This window comes from Pteropus vampyrus, unplaced genomic scaffold, assembly GCF_000151845.1.
Source record: "Pteropus vampyrus isolate Shadow unplaced genomic scaffold, Pvam_2.0 Scaffold212, whole genome shotgun sequence".
Classification (NCBI taxonomy): domain Eukaryota; kingdom Metazoa; phylum Chordata; class Mammalia; order Chiroptera; family Pteropodidae; genus Pteropus; species Pteropus vampyrus.
This window is the reverse complement of record NW_011888993.1, coordinates 140,293-140,595: the sequence shown is the minus strand read 5'-3', so window position 1 is coordinate 140,595 and position 303 is coordinate 140,293. Positions and strand designations below refer to the sequence as shown.

Below are 303 nucleotides of genomic sequence, written 5' to 3'. Positions count from 1 at the left end.
ACCTGCCCGCCTTCCGCGGCAGCCTGGGCCACGAAAGCCCGAGACGCCGGGGCCGCGCGCTTACCTGAGGAGACGGGAGCGAGCTCTGCGCTTCACCAAGTCTTAGCAACCGGCCCGCCGGCCCCGCCTCCACCTGGCTTCGCGGGGCACGACGGGAGCGTAGTTCCAGGGGCGGGGTCGGCGCGAGTTAGAGGCGGGGCCTGAACTACAATCCCCACAATGCCGCGCGCGCGGCCGCCTCGCTCCGCCCTCCGCGAGGCCGCTCGCGTGACCTGTGGGACTGCCGGTCGAGCGCTGACTCCG

At 73.3% G+C, this 303-nt stretch overlaps 1 protein-coding gene across 2 annotated transcripts in view; it reads right to left on the bottom strand.

Moving 5' to 3' along the window:
* Positions 1-165, bottom strand: part of SCAMP4 (secretory carrier membrane protein 4) — a 28,463-nt gene extending 28,298 nt beyond the window's left edge. For both annotated transcript variants that reach the window (XM_023538093.1, XM_011372619.2), the window contains exon 1: positions 65-165. The gene's annotated coding sequence lies outside the window, so the exon portion shown is untranslated. The remainder of the gene's footprint in view (positions 1-64) is intronic.
* Between the last annotated feature and the right edge of the window lie 138 nt (positions 166-303).